At 41.9% G+C, this 20,045-nt stretch overlaps 1 non-coding gene across 1 annotated transcript; it reads right to left on the bottom strand.

The window, feature by feature from the left end:
* Window positions 1-1,116: 1,116 nt before the first annotated feature.
* Window positions 1,117-1,223, bottom strand: LOC138828872 (U6 spliceosomal RNA). The gene has a single exon (XR_011372403.1). It is a non-coding gene; the product is annotated as a U6 spliceosomal RNA (small nuclear RNA).
* Between the last annotated feature and the right edge of the window lie 18,822 nt (window positions 1,224-20,045).

The following is a 20,045-nucleotide window of genomic DNA, read 5'->3' as shown; positions in this document are numbered from 1 at the left end:
ACACTTGTGTACCCGTGTGCACACACACACACACATTTATTCAAAATACCCTCGTGTCAGTGTTTTGCATTAATTTATTTGTTAACAAGATTATATGGATAAAATAAGGGAAATAAACTCTTCAATCTCAGAACATTTTTATACATTTTTTTATTTTAAAAATACTGCACAGAGGGGTTACATTTACATGAGCAAGGTAATGAGTACATTTCCTAACAAGCATTGCTACCTCCTCCTTTATTTTTCCCCCACCATCCCTTCTCTCCCACCTCCACAAGTACACTCCACTCCTCCTCTCTCCTTCCCCTACCTAAATTGTAAAATTCATTTTTCATCATACGTCTTGTGCATCTCATTTTTACAATGGGTCAACCCATATCCCTATTTAAGCATTTTGTTGTTTTCTTCTTCTCCCCAAATTAGAGAAACGTATATACAAGATGTAGGCGCACCATCTTCAAATACAGTGAAAAAAGGGGTTATAGCGTGGTTGAGGAACATATAAAGGAACAAAAAAAAATCACATCGTACAGTATAAGTATGTTAGAAATAATAGCAAGATAGAATCACTTGTGTACCTATCTTGGTGTTCGTTTAGCTTAACATCATCTTATCTGGTCAAATGCACATAGCTTAAGACATTTTCTGATAATCCCGGACATATATTAGCTATTGAAAATAAGAGAAACCATGGGACCTATATTTCTTTGGAGTTGGCTTACTTCACTTAAAAATTTTTTTCCAAATCTTTCCATTTCCTAACAAATTGGGCAATGTCATTCTTTCTGATGGAGGCAGAGCATGCAATTGTATATATTTACCAGGTTTTCTTGATCCATTCATCTACTGAGGGGCATCTGGGTTGGTTCCATATCTTAGCTATGGTAAATAATGCTGCAATAAACATAGTTGTGCTGGTAGTTTTAGTATGGTCTTATTTGTGATCCTTTGGGTAAATGAACAAAAGTGGGATTGCTGGGTCATAGGGGAGCTTTATGTGGAGTCATTTGAGGAAACTCCATACTGCTTTCCAAAGTGGTTGAAGACTTTTACACTCCCACCAAGAATGCAGTAGGGTTCCCTGGTGGCCCCATCCCCTCCAGCATTTGTTGTTGTAAAAATATGGATTGCTTCACTCATTTTCGAGTCATCCTTGAGCAGGGGCCATGCTAATCTTCTCTGTATCATTCCGATGTTAGTGTATAGGCTGCCAGATTAAGCACAGAACATTTTTTATATAGAAGGTGTAATTTATTTTCTTAGTCAATTCCACAAAAATGTAAGTTCAAAAGAATTGTCATGAAATTTTAGAATCATGCATTTCTTACATAAGCACACATTTTTGATGTTGGCATAATTTGTGGAGGGGAAGGGGAAAATGTTTAAATAGGGATACAAGTAGACCCATTGCAACAATGAAAGGAACTTTACAACTTTGGTATCTCTACAACTGCCATACCTGCAGATTGTAACTTGATTACTTCTTTTGAGGTAAGTATCACTATGCCTGGGTCTGCTTGGACTGTGGTCCTCCTAACACAAGCGAAACACATAGCACCCATCAAATGGTTAGAGTTTCTGAAACTTCTTTTTTTTTTTTTTTTTTTTTTTTTTGGTCTGGGCTTGCCTGGAACTGAAATTCTCTAATCTCTGTTTTCTAAGTAGATAATATTACAGGTTTGAGCCACTTTATCCAGTAAAAGTATACAATTTCAAGATATCTTGATATTGCCTATATTTGTGCTTAACATATATAGCTAACCTTAATTTTCTCCCTCTTTTGTTTAGTACTCTGAGTTGAAAACATTGACTTTCTTGATATACATGGCTTTGTTTTGGGTGGAATCCCATCACAATCCAAAAAAATCTTCCAAAAAGTTTATGTTAAGAATCATGGAAAAGAAGGCTTCAGGTTGGAAAGAAAACACTGATCCTTAACTTATAATTGCAGTATATTTATAGTGTTAGTCAATACTTTCTGAAGTATGAGAAGAGAAGGAAGACAGAAATGTGAAAGATGTCAGGTCTCTGTGGAATTTCTGTAGTTGTCACTTCATGTTATATTCTTCCTTAAAACTTGCTTTATTAAAAGCCTCTGGGTGGATATTAGTTGGACTGATTGGTAACCTTACCCAAAAAATGAAGCTGATTTTAGAAGGCTGATGATTTGGTAAATAAAGGAATGATGAAAATGAGAACAGATATTGTCACAGAATGAGCCGACAAGGTTCATTGCTGAACAGCAAAACAAAGCAGTTTCAAGTCCGATGATGCACATTGGAACATATATAGATATATATATATATGTATACATATACAAACATACGTGAAAAAGTATATATGCAGTAGAATACAGAGAAAGTTTGTGTGACAAGTATTAAACTATATCAAACTGGTTGCAGGAAAGGTCCAGTAAAATATCAATAGTTTAGCATAGATTTTGCATAGATTTCTAAAGGATGAAAATTCTTCCCTCATTTTATACTTTACAAATATCCTTAGTATATTTTAAGTTTTTTATATTGTAGTTGGAACATGTATATAATGCTGAGAATTGGAATTACATAAAGTATGCAACATGAATAGGCCAGCCAGAATAGGAAAGTTCATTAGATTCTTATTTCCAATTAACCACCAGGAGAAAAGGAGTTCCAGTTCAGATTTTATGTAGAGCACTGGCCTTGAACACAAAACGACCAGTCAGGCCATGAGTTTAAGCCCTAAGATCTACAGAAACAAAAACACAAAATATAACTTGGAGTTAGATGTTTTATAATGAAGCATTTTTTATATACTCTACATTGTTAGAAAGACTAGATTTCTGTGTTAGCTTTATAACCTACCATAGTAAATGATATTGTCCATTTATTAAACAGAAAGGCTTACTCAGATTTATAAGTTTGAAGGTTTCAGTGTATGTTCAGTCGGTTTTATTGTTTTGGTGGCCTGTGACAAGACAATGTCAAGGTGAGGAGTATGACAAAAAGAAATGTTTTTGACCTAGAATGATTAAAAGAGAAAAGAAGAAAGAAGATGAGAGTGCATGTTCTCATAGGTTTTATTCTGAAGAACTTAATCTCCAGAAGAACTATTCAGGTATTCTCCACAGTCTGGGAGGAAATGGAAAGTCATTTTTCTTTAACACATAGGTCTTTCTGGGGCATTGTAAATTCAAATGGCAACATCTTCACCAATGATAATGATTTGTCCAGGGGTGGAAGCAACTAGATATTGCTATAAATTCCAATCAGATCCTTTTTCTTCTCATACCATGAAAGCCTGCCACAATTCCCAATCAAATCCCATCAAAGATTCAAACATTAATGCTGTCCCAAAAGTTCTGTATGCAAACCCAGGTACATTCACTTCATTTAAGACGGCAATAGTATATGAAAATTTTAAGTCTTCCATAGAAAAAAATTCATATTAAGTGAAGTAAGCCGGTACCAAAGAAACTTAGGTCTCATGGTTTCCCTTATTTGCAATAACTAGTATTTGTCTGAGTCAAGCAGAAAAGGTCAGATAAGTTGATTTTAGGGAAGTGAACCCTAATATATGTATTCAAATTTTTTTTCTTTCAGGTGATTGTTTCTACACATTTATAAGATTATTTCTTTGTTGCTTTGTATGTCCCTCCCCCATGGTATAACCCTGCTTTCACTGTATTTGAGGTTGGTATAATTTGTGGAAGGGAAGGAAAAAAACAAATCGTTTAAATAGGGGTACAGTTGGATCCTTTGGAACAATGAGATGTACAAGTCGTTATATGGAAAAACGAACTTTACAACTTTGGTGGGGGCGGGGAGGAGGATTGCGTGGAGGGGGAGGGGGTGGAAGGATGGGAAGGGAAGGGATGGGAAGGGGGAACCAAGGAGGAGGCTACAATGCTTGATAAGAAATGCACTCATGGACTAGGAAGGTGGCTCAGTGGTAGAGTGCTTGCCTTGCATACTCAAGGCCCTGGGTTCGATTCGTCAGCACTACATAAGCAAAAAGAAAAAAGCCAGAAGTGGTGCTTTGGCTCAAGTGGTAGAGCACTAGCCTTGAGCTGAAGAGCTGAGGGACAGCACCCAGGCCCCAAGACCAGACCCCCCCCCAAAAAAAAGAAAGAAAAAGAATAAAAAGAAATGTACTCATTATCTTGCCCATGTAATTGTAACCCCTCTGTACAGTGTTTTCACTATAAAAAAAAAGAAAATTTTAAGTCTTCCAATTACGTTGTCACCAAGGAAACAATTACAATATTTCCTTAAAAAATATCTAGATTGTAGAACACTTTAATCAGAAAATTGAAGGAGTATCCATTATAGGATTTAATTTAAATATTTAGTCACTGAAATGGATATTCTATATCCACAACTTAGAGCCCTTTCAAAATACATAATTACAAACCTCATCCATTACCATCTTCCGTGAAGACAGTCCTGGCTGAAAACAAACCAAATGTGGTAAACCAATTAAAATGTATGCCATTGTCAAATGCTGTTGTTTTAAAGCATGGAAGTGACAGCACAATTAATGCCAGTGAACAGCTGGTTCTAAGGAGTTTGGAAAGTGATTACTTTGTACTGTAGGTGGAAAAATCCACAGATGTTTCCGATTGTGCTTCGTTTTGGCATTTGTAAGATATATTTTGGAAAGCACAATGAATGAAAGCATGTTGTTTTATAAAGATTTGCTGGCTGACAAACTAGGGAAAGAAAACTTATTGAAATGTTTCAAATGAGAAGACAGACAACAGAGTGTGTAAAATGTGGTATGCAGCTTTAAATACAGACTGAAGCAAACCAAAGAATGGGAAAAAATTTTTCCTTAAATGCTTTCTGGGTATATTGTGCTATACACTATAATGATGAAATGATCATTTCTTTGGAAAAGTCATGAAAAAACACTGTCACCTGTTGAATTTCTTTATAAAGTGAATCTTAAATGACAAGAATGAAGAAATTTAAATATGTTAATAAAACATTATCAAGTATTACTTTAATTTTTGATTAAAAGTTAAATCAAACTGACAGACTATTAGTCCATTAAGATTAATGTTTCCTGTCATATGTTATTTTCTTTTTGTTCCTCTTTTATGGGTGGTGATTTTTTTTTTCAGAAAATTTATGCTGTCATAGAATCAGAAAGTTTTTTTTTATTAAATTAAGACAATAGTAGGCTCATTTTATGCCAAACCAAAATATAAACACCAAAAACATTTTTCACTAAAAAAACACTCAAAAAATCATGAGGTTTTGGGGGAAGATGGAGGAGGAGAAGCTGGAGGGTAAACAAGCTCTTACATAGAAAGCAGTTTAAATGTTCCAGTCACACCAAGTGTGCCATCACAGTACAGAGAGTTTGGCCAAAGATGGAAAATCCAGGCAAGATGACAGATCTGAGCACTTGCCAGTAGCCACAGCTGAGGTGGCAGTAGGTACAGCGCCAGTGGCTATAGCCACCATACCTACAGAGAGAGTCCATGACAAAGGCCCCAGATGTGGCTGGTGAGCAGATTCTACTCAACACCAGCAAGAACTGACAAGGAGCAGATATCTTCATCCTGCAGATCACAGACCAGAGATGACCCAGAAACCAACACTCTTACATGAGTAGAATCCTGACATCCTTACTCCTTCTCAGGGATCAGAGGAGGGAAGGCCGCCCCTCCCCCACTACCAGAGATCTCCATCTATGTTACTGACCTCCCCAGGGCTGAGCAGCTAGCTCCAATTCAGGCCTTGGAAGAAAACAAAAGAGTCATTTAGTAGGTCACAGGAAGTAGACATGACCTGTCAGGCTCAGCTCCACACAGGGAAATGTCACCCCACCAAGCCAGTGGAGCCTCTGTGGAGTGATGTCCTTCACATGGTAAACAGAGCCAGAGGCTGCCCCTCCCTACAACAGCCTAGACAAACAATTGAAACTAAGTAAAAAAAAACCAAAAACCCTGAGAATGGGTTCCATGAGTGTTTCAGGAGTTGCCCCTCAGGGAAAAGCTACCATTTTCTGAAAGGCCCCACTCCTACCTCATCACGGCATTTACATACTGGAGGAAACTGCCATCTCCCTCTTTGGTGATATTCAAAGCATATCTCCCTCCCACTGAATAGCCTGGGAAGAGGATCACAAAATCCTGGGTAAAGCAGAGCATTTTTCTGCCTGCACAAAAAAAACTGACTTAAGAAACCAGTCAAGCAAAATGAAAACTAAACACCACAAGCACACCAGAGACTCCACCAAGAGACAGGTTATAGACACAGGAGAGATACAGGGTCTTATCATCCCCCCCCCCAAAAAAAAACCAAATAAAATAACTCTTCTTTTTAACCTTTTTTTCAATTTTTAAAAGTGTTTGATGTTAATTTTTTCTCATAATTTTTATTTTTGATGTGTGTGTGTGGGTTTAATCTCTTTTGACCTTTTGGTCCTCTTTTTATTGTTTTCATTTCTTTCTCTCTCTCTTTCTTTTTGTTTGACATAATTGCTGTTCTGCTCATCCCCAGATACATACCAGTGGTCAATTATTAGACCTTATCCCCCATTGTGTACATACTTAATCCTGAAATTTATTACTCGATTCAAAAAATCTTAGGCTTAATTTCTTTAATGGCAGTATTATCTCTTTATACCAGTATAATTTTCAATTAACTAATTTTAATTTTCTTTTATTTTTTATTTTTTCATGTTTCCTTTCTATCCCTCCTCTCCTCTCAACCTATCCTTTTCTTCTCTCCATATCATTTCTTTAAAGTTACATAATTTTTAAGTGTTTCACTTCTTAGATTTAAATTTTTGTTTATCCATTTTTTTTTATTTTTAAAAAATCTCTCTCCAATCATTCTGTACAATGCATTTCCCTCTCAGAGATTAGGACTTGGTTAAATTCACTCTTTTTTTCCACCAGATTTCTTTTTTTAAAAAAATTTTTTGGGGAGGGATCCAGTCGTGGGACCTGAACTCTGGGCCTGGGAGCTGTCCCTCAGCTCTTCAGCTCAAGGCTAGCACTCTACCACTTGAGCCACAGCGCCACTTCCAGCTTTTTTCTTTTTGCTTATGTGGTGCTGAGGAATCAAACCCAGGGCCTCAGGTATGCAAGGCAAGCACTCTACCACTGAGCCACCTTCCCAGCCCAAATTCACTCTTCTTTTACCTCTCCACATCCCTCTAATCCTATTTTTCTCCACAATTCTCCCTAAACCTAATAATTTCTGGTGTGTCAAATCCCTTTTGCTTTTATTACCCTATTAGTCCATGGTTGTTTGATGATGAATAGATTGTATCTGATGTACTAGATTGTATCTGCAGCTATTTTGACTGTGCAACTACAGGACTCCGGTTGATGCTTGCCTTAAAATAGTGGTCTAGCACAAAATTGGTTTACTTTCATACCAAATGGGCAGAACAAGCCAGAAAACACAAAAAAATGGCAAGTCTGGGTATGTGAATTCCCACTCATGATAATCAGGTGACAGAATATTAATGAATAATCCAGAAGAGAGTACCCAAAAAGCTCTACAAGCCTTACTGGTATACCTGGTGAATGAATAGATTGAAAGTTTGCAAAAGACTCAGTGTGAGCGAGATAGAGAGCGAGAGGGGGCAAACCAAAGATTAATACAGGAATCTTGTGAGCATGAGGAAGCTACTCAAAGATTAATACAGGAATTGCGTAAGCAGGTTAAAAACAGTCAAAGAGAAATACAGAAATTGCATGAGAAGGCTGAGATCAGTCAAAGAGAAAGACAGGAATTGCATGATTGTGAGGAAGCTGTTCAAAGAGTAATACAGGATTTGCGAGAGAAGGATGAGAATAGAGCAAGATCAATAAAGGCATTCATGGAATCCATGAGCAGACAGCTGAATGAATTAAGGGAGACCACAAAGGGAATGCTCAATGGAGCCCAAGAAAAGTAATGGGAGTCCAAGGAAACCATAACGAATCAACTAAGTGATTTGAGAAGAAACACTGACCACCAAATTAAGGAAGTAAAGTTCATACAAGACCTAAAACAAAGCTGCAACAAAGAATTTGAAGCCAGCAAAGCCAAACAATTAGAAGGAAAAGAAATAAAAAACTAAGTAGAAAGTCTGGACAGTTGGTTAGACCATGTAGAAGATCGGATCTCAGGAATTGAAGACAGCTTAGATATTATAGAGAAAGAATGTATAACTATCCAAGACAAATCCAAGAAATATGATAGATCTATTCAACATTTGGAAAGCACCATCAGAAGGCCTAATCTGAGGGTAATGGGTGTAGAGGAGCACCTAGAGACAGAAGTTAACGGTTTAGGAAATTTATTTCACAGAATCGTAGCAGAGAATTTCCCAAACATGCAAAAAGATAGGCCTATTCAGATACAAGCTTTTAGAACCACCAAACCAGACTGACAAAAGATACTTAAACATGTCCTACACATAGAAAACCAACAAGAGCACAATAAAGGCCAAGAAACACGATCCAAGGGAATTAAATTAGAACTCAACACTGAAAGCCACCAAAGAAAGTCCTGTAACACATGGAGGCTGAACAACACACAGTTGAATCACCAGTGGGTCATGGAAGAGATTAGAAAGGAAATGCAAATGCTCATGATAGTCCACAAAAATGAACACATAAATTACCAGCACCTCTGGGACACAGGAAATGCAGTACTCAGAGGCAATTTTATACCTCTGAGTTCCTACATCAACAAATTAGAGAGATCTGAAACCAACAATTAATGAGATATCTGAACCTCATTGAAAAAGAGCAACAAAATAAACCCCAATCCAGTAGATTGAAAGAAGTAATTAAAATTAAATCAGAATTAAACGAATTAGAATCCAAAAAAAAAAAAAAATAGAAAGAATCATCAAAACAAAGAGTTGGTTCTTCAAAAAAATTAACAAAAATTGACAAACGTTTAGCAAATCTTATCAGAAAAAGAAGAGCACACACAGAAATAAACAAACTCAGAGATGAGAATGGAAACATCACCACAGAAACAACCAAAAATCCAGAACATTATAAGGGAATACTTCTCAAATCTTCATGCTAATAAGTTTGAGAACCTGGTAGAAATGGACCTTTTCCTAGCAAATATTGACATGCCAAAACTAAACCAAGATGAGTTAAATCGAATTAACAGGCCCATATCATGCATTGAGATAGAAGCAGCAATAAGAGAACTCCGATCTAAGGACCAATGGATTACAGTGGAATTCTACAAGGCCTTCAAAGCAGAGCTCACACCAATACTCTCCAACTCTTTAATGAAATTGAAAGAGAAAGTGCACATGGAACTCATTCTAAGAAGACATCCTAACCCTCATCCTAAAACCAGGCAAGGACTCATCAAAGAAAGAGAACTAGAGACTCATTTCTTTGATGAACATTGATGCAAAACTTCTCAACAAAATTTTGGCCAATCGACTTCAAGAATTCATCCAAAAAATCATACACCACGATCAAACAGGATTCATTTCAGGGATGCAAAGCTGATTCAATATATGCAAATCAATTAATATAATAATTAATATAATATATTAATATATATTATATAAGGCCCAAATAAATATAGGTCCCATGGTTTCCCTTATCTACAATAACTAGTATATTTTTGAATCAAGCAGGAATGGTCAGATAAGTTGATATTAGGCGAAAGATAAGAACTCAAATGGGTTTTTTTTCTCTTGATATTGTTTCTAGCATATTTCTAAGATGATTTCTTTGTATGTCCCTCCCCCATGGTATAACCCTTGTTTTCACTGTGTTTGATGTTGGTATAATTTGTGGAGGAGAAGGGAAAAGCAAATTCTTTAAATAGGGATACAGGTGGACCCATTGCAACAATCAGATGTTCAACACGTTATGTTGGAAAACAAACTTTACAACTTTGGCGCATGGGTTGGTTTGGGGGTGGGGAGTTGGGAAGAGATGGTAAGGGGAAACAAAGGAGGGGCAACAATGCTTGATAAGAAATGTAATCATTTCCTTGCTCATGTAATTGTAACCCCTCTGTACGTATTTTCACAATAAAAAAAATCATGAAATTTAAAGTAAAAATCCATGTCAATTTTTTGTTGTTGTTGGTGGTCGTGCAGCTTGAATTCTGGGCCTGGGCGATGTCTCTCAGCTCTTCAGCTCATTGATACCACTGTACCACTTGAGCCACAGTGCCATTTCTACTTTTCAAGTGGGTTATTGGAGATAAGAGTCTCACAGACTTTTCTGCCCAGGCTGGCTTTGAACCACTATCCTCAATCTGAGACTCCTGAGTAGCTAGGATTACAGGCATGAGCCACCAAAGCCCAGATCCAAGTCAATTTGTAAAAAGCAAACTTATTGAAACTTCTGGCTTTTTCCAATAAACAATCTTACTTTTTATTATTGGTTTATAACTATGAGTTATTTTTAGATGTAACCGTGAACTTTTTAATAGAATCAAACATAATTTTTACTATTACTCAGTATCTCACAAAATCCACTGTAATTAGCTTTCCCCAAAGTAAATTATTACATACTCCATTACTCACTATTATTACACTCTATATTACATATAGTGTGAAGTGAAAATAGTTTGGATCATTTCATATAAATTATTAGATGGTATTTTAGCATTATAAATTCACATCTGTGATTTTAAAAGAAGGAAAGAAGATTTTAGAGTTAAAATCAAATGTAAATGTGTTGTGTGTCCTAATTAAAGCAAAATTTATGAGTCCATACAGACAAATTTATTTTCTTTCCACTAAAGGCTTTGAAGTAATACTATTGGAAATAGTGAGGCAAGAGGAGGAAGAATTCAAATCATGTCAAAGAATGTGTCTGTTATTCTGCTACCCCCTCCATTAAGAAGACCTACCCGGTCCAGATATCACAAAACTTCAATTATCTCTCTTAGAAATCTATTTGGAAAAGTTCTAAATCACTGATTATTTATGTATTTTCTGTTAAATGAAACAAAATATAGACACAAAACAACTGAAATAAAATGCACACATATGTTGAAGTCACCAGAGGTGGAAAAACAACCAACAAAGTAGAACTCCCCCAGGAACAAAAACTTGTTGTGCCTGTTTGTTTTTAAGCACAAAAACCTGAAATACATGTTACCCTTGAGTAGATCCATAAAGATAACTGTGTCTCAGAAATATGGTTGTGTTAATTTGTAATTAAATTCATCTAGATGAATGTAATATAGCAAATCAAGTGAATGGATCAAATTGTTTAAAACAAATGTGACTGTATGTGGAGTGAGAGCTGCACATATTAAAAGAATAAAATAACAAAAATCATGACATACTTAAAAAATTCAGAAATGCAACGAATAAGACCAATGGTATCCATATTGAGACCTAAATCCTACTGATTTAACAAGAACAAAATATGCAAATAATAGAATCTGAGCAGGGTACCTGAGTGTACATAATTTTAAACTACTCCAAATTGTAGAAGACTGAATGTAGGTTATCTAAAGGAAAACATCAACCCATGATATAAATGACATTGAAAATTTCATGAAAAGATAGAAGTAGTTTCTAGAAAATACTATTTTAATAAGTGGTGATCAAAATCTTTCTAGTACTGACAAAATTGCATACCTATTTAGTTAGATCCAAAAAAGACTCAAGTTACGCAAGCTGATTTGAAACGTTGGCAAAGTAGCAGGATACAACTATATCGTTATTATGGATGCTGACTCCGGCATGGAATTAATTTCCTCTTTGATCTGACAAATAAATATATGAAAGAACAGAACTTCAGCTAAATATCAAGACCTAACTAAACATAGAACCAGAAAAGTGATCATGCAAGCCGTATTGCAACTGGGATAAAAGGAATATCAGTCATACTGATTCTGTATTTAATGTAAATGCTGATTTTTTCATAAATTGTTTCCTTTAGCTTGCATTTTTAAAACATTGGTAACTAATTTTGGATTCTTCCTTCAATTTAGTACTGAGTATAATGTATCAGTTCAGTTCCTAACCCATATCCCCAGCACTCACACACACACACAAACACACATACACACAGGAGCTTCACGATGCACCTGCTTGGTGTGTGGAGTGGAGGGGGATGGAGGAGAGTCTCCTCCAGTGGTGGGGCTGAGGGGAGATTCAATCTCCTGGGCCGGTACTGGGGGTGAGGGGTAGTGCTGAGCTGAGGTAAGGCTGCAATTGCCATGATCTGGAAGCCTTAGGACCAAGTCAGGGCTGCGATTGTGGCCAGGGGTGGGGGGCAGGGTCCAGGGGAGCAGGGGTCGGGGTCCAGGGGCACACTTTGGTGGCAACAATGGCCAGGGGTCAAGGGGGCAGGGGCGCATGTGCCTCAGGGCGGGGTTGCCCAGGAGAGGAGTGTGGGGCCAAGAGAGAGCTGAGAGAAGAGAGAGCATGAGCACAGGCAACAGTGGAAATGGCTTCAGTGGCTGGCGGCTGCTCTGATCATAGCATGGGTCCTGGTCGGAAGTGCAGAGCATGTGGCGGCGAGGCATCTATGGCTGCTGAGGCTGTGGCATCTGAGGAGAAGGAGCAGAGGCTGCATGCAGCCCCCCCAAGTGCCAGCAGAGCACCGCCTCCTCCCAGTAAGGCTGCTTTTCAAACATGGTGCTGCCAGCTCTGATCCGCAGAGCTTCTTGCAGTCACTTGGAGGAGATGGTGCACCCCTGGCTTGCTTGTGGCCCTTATTTGGTCCCGGCCCCAGATCCTCAGACTCTGGGCGAGCACCTGATGGCAGCCTATAGCTTCTTCCAGCAGCACACGTAAGTGGACGCCTTGCAGGCCAGCACCCCGCGATCCACCCCCTGCTATCTCCCCACACCACCTCTGACACACATACAACTGGCCTGTACCCCCAACCCCAGCTGTCAACAGTTCTGACTGGGTGATCATATTTCCCAGGTCTGTCAGCTTCTGCTAGTGCTCCCAGTCCATCTGGTCTCCTTGTACTCCCCAAGAATCTGCCAAGTCGCCCAGAAGTATGTAGGCTGGAAGCAGGGAGTCCATCCATGTATATAGCATTTAGGACCCCATCAAAGTCTCCAACAACCCCCCTCCACCCCAGGTCAGACACCTCTCTGGAGGCACCATGACCCCCTGCTTTGTTTTCTGTCCAGGCTCTGAGGAGCCACATGTCTGGGGACTCCTTCACCCAGCGTCCTGGCCTAGGGTTTTGGTGAATGGGGAGTCAAGGCTAGTTGTTCCCAAGGGGAAGGGTCTGTCCCTGGAGAAAGGGGGAGGCAGGGAGGTTCTGCATTATTAGAGCATTGTTCCCCTTGGGTGGTTGCCCCTGGTTCTGACAAGAGAACCCCCGTGCTTGAGCTGGTACATTGCCCAGATGAGAAACCAACAAATTCAGGAGAGGCACTGCTCTGAGTCTGTGTGTTTAGGTATGTATGAGAGAGAGAGAGAGAGAGAGAGAGAGAGACAGAGAGACAGAGAGACAGAGAGACAGAGAGACAGAGAGACAGAGAGACAGAGAGACAGAGAGACAGAGAGACAGAGAGACAGAGACAGAGAGAGACAGAGACAGAGACAGAGACAGAGGCAGAGAAAGAGAAAGAGAAAGAGAAAGAGAAAGAGAGAGAGAGATCATCTTTCTCATTGTACAGTCACCATGTCTAAAAAGAACAAAAGCATTTTGAGGTGGGGTCAGGTTGTGGGGTCTGAACTCTGGCCTGTGTGCTGTCCCTTAGCTCTTCAGCTCACTCAGCTCTTCAGCTCAAGGCTAACACTCTACCACTTGAGCCACAGCACCACTTCCGGCTTTTTTCTTTTATCTTATGTGGTGCTGAGGAATCGAACCCAGGGCCTCATGCATGCAAGGCAAACGCTCTACGACTGAACTACCTTCCCACCCCGAGCAAAAGTATTTTATTTGTGTGTATGTGTGTATTTGTTGTCCTTTTTTCATTAATGCCCAGTATGAGCTCAGCCACAATTCTTGTTTTCTCTTTCGTTTCATGGCTCCTTTAGAGAAGGTTTCAGTAGATGTTCCTTTCCACCACTTTCTTCCCCTTTCCTCCAGCCCACAGTAACTGGTGGGCCTATATGGGTCTCTCCTAGGAGGCCTGTGTGAACTGCAGACCAGAGTGGACACCTGCCCTTCTGTCTTCAGCCAGAAGGCTGATGAGGCTAATGTGACCACAGCCGCACTCTTCCAGACAGTCTGCTCTCATGTGTATAGTTGGAGCTAATTCAAAGTTGGGAATGTGTCTGCCAAACATACTTAGGGAATGAGAGAGGGGGAGTAGGGCAGGGGCTGTGAATCTAAGTCGGTCTGGGAAGTGATGAACGGTGTGACATGGCAGATGGTTCACCATGAACGAGGATGAGAGAGGAATCTTACCCAGGGCATTGACAGTGTCCGTCGACATCTGAACAGGAGGCTCCAGACCCCCAATGGTGGCAGGGATTCCCTCCCAGGGCAGTGCACGGGTTGGCAATCCTCCCTGGAGTCCTGCAGACTCCAATCTGTGTCCCTCCTGGGCTGTTTCTAGCTGGGCAATGGTAGGCAAGTGTGTTCCCCCTGCTAGAGCCTGCTTGGGATCAGGACATGGCAGTTAGCTAGGGCTCTCTGAATGCCATTTTCTGTAACCTACTGTAGGCTGTCTGGAAGGAAAAGGGGACTACTGATTTTGGAACCCATTAAGTTTGATTGGGACAAGTGAAATGCCAGATTTCCCAGGGTTTTTTTTTTTTTCCTTGATGCTGGCTATTTCTACTAATGCCTGGAATTCTGGGTCAAATTAGATGGACCATTTTAGACATTAAATTAGACATTCAAAGTGGCACAGGCAGAGTTCCCAAGCCAGATGGTCTCTTGCTATGAAGGTTGTGCCTTGACTGCCTTTCTCCAGAAGCTGCTGATTCTCCTCCAGCTCTCTCTAGGGTGACCACCACAGTCAAGGATGTCTTGGGGATCAGAGATTGTGACCTTGCCATCCACAGCCTGCCAGCTGTGAGCAGAGACAAATCCCAGGACCTGTACTGGACTCTGGGACATTCAGAGACCCGGGATGCCTCAGGGATTCTTTCTCTGCAACATGAAACTTGGGAGCCGGATATGGTGGACCATCCTGTCTGGCCCCAGGGAGTGGATAGGAGGCCCCTTGAGCCTGGTGCTCACCTAACAGCAACCTTGTTCACACCTGAGTGGGGAATTGAATGCCACATAGCTGGTCAAAGGCTGGACAGAGATCTGTGAGAAGATAGACATCCCAGAGGCCCTGGAATTCAGTGAGGACATCATGGCTCATGTCTTTGGAACCAAAACATTTAAGTGCAGTGGCACCAGGAGGGTGGGAAGAGGGAGGAGAACTGTTGGAGAGCTACATCAGGCTTTGCCCTCACCTAGGATGCTTACCTGAATTGGGTGGGACTTTTCTGTAATATTGTCATAGACAGATGCTCATTTATTTATCCAACAAACCGTTACAGTGGGTGCCAGGTCCGGGGATGAGGGTCGGGGTTATACACAACTAAAGGTACCAGTGCTGGTTCCACAGCACATGAAGAAATCTTGGTTTGAGCTGGATATCATTGCTACACTACTGTCATCCTAGCTACTTAGGAGGCTGAGAGGGGAGGATTGAGGCCCATGCAGGAAAGCCTGTAAGACTCTTATCTCCAACTAACTACCAAAAAGAAAATGCCATAAGTGGATGAGTGGCTCAAGCCATAGACTGTTGGCGTTGAGTAAAAAGGCTCAGAGACAGCACCCAGGATCTGAGTTCAAGGGCCAGGAGTGACACATAGAGAGGAAAGAGAAAGAGAGGAGGAAAGAATGGAGGGAGAAAAGGAGGAAAGGAAGGAAGAAGGGATCATGCAGGCCTTGGTTTGGAGTCCCTGGATCAAGAGAGCCAACCATGTACAATCTCTGTGGGACAGTTTCAGAGCCTAAAGCCAGTATGAAGGACCAAGCCACTGTCCCCTCAGCAACTTCATGACATCCAGGATCTGTGTGGTCGCCGACTGCAGAGGGAAAGAGCCTCAGGTACACACCAGTGCTCAGGGTGGGTCACAGAGTTTCAATCTCCCCTGGCTCACCAAGTTTATTTTCTGGTCAGATAAGAAGAAAGTATCCAAGGGCTAGGGAGGTATAGGGTAAGGGAGTGTCCAGAGTGGGGTAGCAAGGGATAAGCAGGAAGATGAAGAGGGAGGACGATCCCAGATCAAGTGTGTCAGGCCATTGAAACCATGACCTCACCTGAAAACCTAGACCATCAGTGATAGAGCCTTCAACCCAGCCACATGCTTATTAAAAGTCCTGGCACTCTGGGTTCACCATTGACGACCTCGCTGTTGTCCACTGCAGGATGCCTGTGCAGTACATCCTTGGGGACTGGGACTTTTGCTGGCTCAATCTGAAGATGACACCCTCAGTGTTCATTCCTCAACCAGAGACAGAGGTAACCAGGGCACTGGCACAGGAAAGCCAGGGAATGAGGGCAGGAGTCAGACCAGTGTTGCTCTGAGACTTCCTCTATGGGACTCTAGGGTCTCGTGACTACCATTCTCAGAAGTAGAGGTGGGTCTCCTTGCTTTCTAAGGCTTTAGTCTAGATGGCAGATGTGCGATTTAAAGAGGGCGGACTGAAGGTCGAGGCTGGTGGAAAAACCAGAGGCACTGGGCCTGAGCAGGGTTGTTTCTTTGAGGATACTCACAACCCAGGAACATTCCTGAGATGGATCAGCCCTTTTCTCCTTCCCGAAAGAGAGGGACCTAGAGCCCTCCAGTCTGCATCCCTTGGCTGAGAAATTCATTCATTCCCATACCCTTTGGTTGCATAACTAGATCTCACCTGACTGCTCGGTGTCAAGGCAGGACAGTGAGAGATCTTGAGTCCTTGATGAGGTCACGGGATCCTCAGTATGAGATTGTACTTGAATGTCCTGACTTGGTGCATGGTCAGTCCCATCTAAGACTGCCATGATATAGGACATAGAATCCAGAGAATCAGAGCAGAATGGGTCTATTCTGTAAGTTTTGAGTATTATGTGTGAGCTTTGAGCTCCGGTGTGCTCACCTGTTTCCCTTTCTTGGGTGGGTTTATGCTAGAAAAAGCTTAAAACTAGGGCCTGGGCCCATCTGTTGTTTTATGCTCAAAGCTAGCACTCTACCATTTGAGTCACAGCTCCACTTGCAAGGTTTTGGGGTGTTTAATTGGAGATAAGAGTTCTCAATGATTTTGCTGCCAAGGGTGGCATCCAACTGCAGTCTTTAGATCTGTCTCCTGAGGGGATAGGGTGACAGGCATAGAAAAGCATCTTTGGGGGGCTGGGAAGATGGCTCAGTGGTAAAGCGCTTGCCTTCCATGCATGAGGCCCTGGGTTCGATTCCCCAGCACCACATAAGAAAAAAAGCCAGAAGTGGCGCTATACCTCAGCCTTGAGCTGAAGAGCTGAGGGACAGTGTCGAGGCCCAAAGTTAAGGCCCCACTACCAGACCCCCCCAAAAAAAGAAAAGCATCTTTGGCCGCGTGCCAGTGGCTCATGGCTGTCATCTCATCCTAAGTACTCAGGAGCTGAGATCTTAGGATCAAGTTTCAAAGCCAGCTTGGGCAGGAAAGACCCTCAGACTCTTCTCTCCAATAAAGCACCAGAAAACTGGACATGGTGCTGAGGCTCAAGTAGTAGAGTGTTGGACTTGAGCTGAAGAGCTCAGGGATAGCACCCAGGCCCTGAGTTCAAGCCCCACAACCAACAAAATGAAAGAAAGTAAAACATCATTGCCTGCAAACGACGGTGGTGGTGTATTTGTGTGTATGTGTGTGTGAGCGGGGGTTGGTAGACATTTAGTGCCCCACTCAGTCATAGTTTTAGATGGTTGTTCCACACTTTTAGTTCATGGCAGCTGATTCTTGACCACAGGTGAAGCTCTGGGTTGGATGTCGACCACCGGACCTCAGTCTCCTCATGGGACAGTTGTGAGGATATAAGGGACTAATACAGAGGGATCTCTGGAGCAGGGCCAGGCACAGAGGGAGCAGCTGTCAGATATAGTTCTCAACAATTCTGTGAGCATATAACAGGAAGTTACCAGAAAGGGCTCAGATGGGGTCTGTTATTAATCATGAAACAGGCGTGGGATTATGAAACTAAGCTTGGCTGTCTTTCATCATTGCCCTGTCCCATGAGGAAGGGATCCTTCACTCTATTCATTTTTCCAGCTGGGGAAAATGAGTGATGGAGAAGGCAGGTGACCTACTCATGACCCCCATCTGTCAGGAAGCTCGGCCTGATTTCTATGCCATGCTACCTAGAACTGTGGGTGTTATTCAGTCCACTTCTTGGGGTGGGAAGTCCACTTCTTGTCATTTGTGGGGCTTGAATTCTGGTCCTGGATGCTGTCCCTGAGCTCCGCAAATCAAGGTTAGGGCTCTACCACATGAGCAACAGCATCACCTCCCATTTTCTGTTGGTTCTTTGAGTATAAGTCTCACAGACATTCCTCCTGAGCCAGCTATGAACCACGATCTTCACATCTCAGCCTCCTGTGTAGTTAGGATTATAGGTCTGAGCAACCCGCACCTGGTTTAAGTGTAATTCTGGTCCTCTCTCTTTCTCTCTCTCTCTGTCCCTCTCTCCCTCTCTCTTTCTCACTCTCAGGAATTGGTTGAATGAGTGCTGGAGGAGTTGGCCCAGCATCCCCATGTGCCTGGAACCCAAGGTGGCCCTCTCATTCTGGAGGTGGGCTGTGGGTCAGGAGCTGTTTTGCTCAGCCTGTTGAACCAGCTTCCTGAGGTAAGCCCCTCTGTGCTCTGGCTAGACCATGACGGTTATTCATTGTCCATCCCATGAGTCTTGCCCCACATCTCTCTGCTACACTCTTGAATGAAAGTGGAAGAGAAGCTGTCCCCTTGTCCCCCTGCCCATCACAATCCCGGGCTTCTGACCTATACCCCCACCTATCTGACAAGACCCTGGATATAAGACAATAAAAACACTCCTGTATACTACCCTTTGCTGGGGAGTGTTATTTAGGTTAGGGGGGCGGGGTTCACAGGAAAGACCCCAGACCTGAAACATCCCAGGGGACATTTGTTCTTATGACAGAGCCAAGTCATTGCTGTGGACTAGGACGAAGCCTCCATCAGACTGACCCAGAACAATGCTCAAAGATAGGTAGGTTGTTGAAGTATCAAACCCACTCATGTCTGCTTCCTACTCCCAACAAGGAGATGTAGTGTGAGTGGCCCGGCCCTGGGCCTAAGGGATTATAAATGGATGATGGCAGTCAGGAGCTCATGGCTCCCACCCATCATCCTGGCTCTTTGGGAGGCTGAGGTCTGATGGTCGTGAATCAGAGCAGCCCGGGAAGGAAAGTCCATGAGATTCTTATCTCCCATAAATCACCTCCCTCCTCAAAACCACACACAAAAAAGCCAGATGTGGTGCTGTGGCTCAACTGGTAGAGCTCAGCTTTGAACAAAAAAGCTCAGGGATAACACCCAGGCCCTGAATCCAAGCCCTAGGACAAACACAATCATGAAATAAATGAATAATGTACATCTTTTATCTGACTACCAAGAAAGATGTATTCAGTTTTCTCACTGGTACATGTAGACAAAGGTAAAGAGCTCCCTTTGATGGTCCCCCAACCCTCTCCTTCTCTCCTTTATCTGTCCAGGCTTAGGTTGCAGGACAGAATTCAGATCATCTCCCTGGATGTGACCTTAGGTACCCTCCCTCATCCACCTCCCTTAGGGTCAGAATCCTGGATGCACTCCCTGCTGGGAGGATGAGGTACCACAGAGATGAGGGTAGGTATGCCCAACACTCACACACATACACACACACAAACACACAAACACCCCTAAGCCAACTCAGACTAGCCTTTTCCAAAGCCACTTTATCTCTTTGGATTAACTGACCTAGGAGAGGAATTTGATCCCCTGTAACTGATTATTTTAACTTGGGCTTGTTAGTTGACAGGAGATAAACAGGAGCAAACAAAAACCAAAAAGCCTTTGGTGTCTGTCACCTGGGATTCAGTCTCATGCCTGTCATCCTGGGTACTCCAGAGGCTGAAAACTGAGGTTCACAGTTTGAAGCCAGCCATAACCTGGAAAG

The sequence above is a fragment of the Dipodomys merriami genome, unplaced genomic scaffold (genome assembly GCF_024711535.1).
Source record: "Dipodomys merriami isolate MVZ:Mamm:240054 unplaced genomic scaffold, mDipMer1.0.p SCAF_166, whole genome shotgun sequence".
Taxonomy (NCBI): Eukaryota; Metazoa; Chordata; class Mammalia; order Rodentia; family Heteromyidae; genus Dipodomys; species Dipodomys merriami.
The sequence above is the reverse complement of the archived record's forward strand: the minus strand, read 5'-3'. Positions and strand labels throughout refer to the sequence as shown.